This window comes from Zootoca vivipara, chromosome 5, assembly GCF_965207765.1.
Source record: "Zootoca vivipara chromosome 5, rZooViv2.hap1.1, whole genome shotgun sequence".
Classification (NCBI taxonomy): domain Eukaryota; kingdom Metazoa; phylum Chordata; class Lepidosauria; order Squamata; family Lacertidae; genus Zootoca; species Zootoca vivipara.
In genome coordinates, this window is record NC_142588.1 from 67,151,709 (window position 1) to 67,154,304 (window position 2,596).

The following is a 2,596-nucleotide window of genomic DNA, read 5'->3' on the forward strand; positions in this document are numbered from 1 at the left end:
GGATTAATCCACTTTCCATTACTTTCAATGGGAAAGTTCGCTTCAGTTTATGAACAGACTTCCGGAACCAATTGCTCCTCAGTCGATCCCGTGCCACAGCGATCCTCCTCTGTAGAAAGCAAGAGATCTGGGAGGACCTTGCCTTGAAATCTGCCAATGATTGCGGGTGTTTGAGCGCCTTGGTTGCCTTCCATATGGTTGCTCTAGGCGGGTTGCAAGGACCTGAAGGGTCACCTGAATCCGGGTTGTCAAAAGTGGGGAACTGTGCTCGATCTTCCTCCCCACCCCCCTCCCAAAAGCGTCCCTGTCGGTAACACCTGGCTTATGATATCTCTGCTGCTGCAGTAGGTAGAGCAGGCATCCCCAAACTGCGGCCCTCCAGATGTTTTGGCATACAACTCCCATGATCCATAGCTAACAGGACCAGTGGTCGGGGGAGATGGGGATTGTAGTCCAAAACATCTGGAGGGCCGAAGTTTGGGGATGCCTGAGGTAGAGCATGTCATCTTAGGGGGGTTGAACTAAAGTTTTGCAGATTTCTCCTATGAGGAAGTCTTTAAAATACGTTTTTGAGGTGTGAGAAATTCAAATCTGCTCTTATTTTTGTGACCGGACTACATTTGGCTTGGTAGATCTGCATTCCATTTTTTTAAATAAAAAAAAGCACATAAATTAGTTTTGCAGAACTAAAATCAGTTATTACTTACATTATTACAAAAAACAGTAATAATTGAATGCAGTGACAATAATTTATGATAATAAAGAGTGGACACATAGTCCTACAGATACAACCGGCCCTTTGAGGGTGACCAAACTGCTGATGCGGCCCCCAATGAATTTGAGTTTGACACCCCTGGTCTATACTGTTACTGCAGCTAAAAAAAGCTTCCTTGTGTGTTTGATGACCCTATATAATGTTGTATATATATGACTCTAAAGCTTGGGTTCAATTTTATATCTGCTTACAGTGACTTCAAAAATGGTCAAAAAACTGATAAATAAAATTTTTAAAATCATTTTGTGCATGAGGTGTTTTTTTTTAATCAAATCTCTTTGAAAGTAATATTTTATCTAATCTTTAATGAACGCTCATCAAATTATGATACAGGGAAATGAGGTTGTAAAAAAGTCATCACCCTAGTGTGGACTGATTAGAGCCGTTGACTTACCTGGTTTGCAGGTGCATGTGTGTGTGCACACATATACACACAGTTATTAGTTTTGTCACCTCTGATGGGGAAGAATAAAAATTAAAGAAAATGGAAGCCTACTTTGCAAAAGCATGTCCTCACTGCACAGAATGACCAAGAGACTATCCAGTTAACAGCAACAAATAAGTAATTTTGTTCCTAACGATGAGGACTGGGCAATGTGCAATTGACATGCAACAGGATGGTGCTACAGCATACAAAACCTTTTGTTGCTCTCTTTTATCTGTATGGACAGTGGGAGTGGCATGGAAACAACCACAGGGCAATGGCAACCATGCCACTCCACATAGGATATAACCCAGGCCTGAAAATTTGGGATATAATGCTTCAGATAACACAGGTTCACAAAGCTTTGATCACAACATCACATGCTTTGCGTGTTCAGACCTTTAAACCTCCCCCTTAAATAAATTCACACAATTCACACTTATTATAGAGTTACATGTTGCTCAACACTGCCCATCTCAGTGGAAAAAATATATTTCCATAATGTTTACTGGGTTTATGTCTCTTATTGCTTTCTACTGAGCATGCCCACAATGTTAAAATGAATTGTCCCTTAATCCATCAGTTCCTTGTAGTCTGGATTGGGCCGGGGGGGGGGAGGATAATCTCCTATTATTTTCTGCTTAATGCAAAAGAGTTCTATTTGAATTAGAAATAAAATAAGGAGCAGACATTAAAGAGGAAACAGTAATTAAAGCATCCCCAAAAATAATATTTCGGGGAACAGGAACTAATTAATAAAGAGGCAATTCAGTAATGCTGTGTCCCCACTGAACAGGAAGCAATGACAGGGGCAAAAGTCACAAAGAGAAAACTTATGAAGACACAATAGCCCTCAAAGTCTCGCTTATATTTTGTCATTCTGTAGTGGGCTGGCTGGCACTGCAATTGTGTTTTAAGTCGGGGGAAATTGCAACAAATCACACATGAAAACACACATAGACAACAGTGAAATGTAATCGGTTGGCAATGACCTCATCTGGATTCTTTGCAAAAACTGAGGGAATGAAGGATGTCTCTTCCAGACTAAGTGGACAGTATGGGAGCAACTTCTCCCAGTCGTTTCCAGCTGCTTTTCTTGCATGATCTGCCAAGCACTAGTGTCAGACCTTACCTCCCACCCCTGCGGACAAATTGTCTGTTGAGGCCATGGCTATTAAAGAACATGAAAAATAGAAAAAATTCCTTCCAGTAGCACCTTAGCGACCAACTAAGTTTGTCATTGGTATGAGCTCTTGTGTGCATGCACACTTCTTCAGATACAAAAAAACATGAAGTTTATTTTGTATCAGATCTCTGCCTTCCACCCAGAATCAAAGACAAAACCATAATGATATACCCATTCACAGTAATCAGACAGCAAATTCACAACAATATAA

General features: G+C 40.7%; 1 long non-coding RNA gene across 1 annotated transcript; it reads left to right on the top strand.

Annotated features, from left to right (window-relative positions):
* The first annotated feature begins 285 nt into the window (after positions 1-285).
* LOC148685719 (uncharacterized) lies at positions 286-620 on the top strand. The gene is made up of 2 exons (XR_015950068.1): positions 286-348; positions 493-620. It is a non-coding gene; the product is annotated as an uncharacterized LOC148685719 (long non-coding RNA).
* Positions 621-2,596: the final 1,976 nt, after the last annotated feature.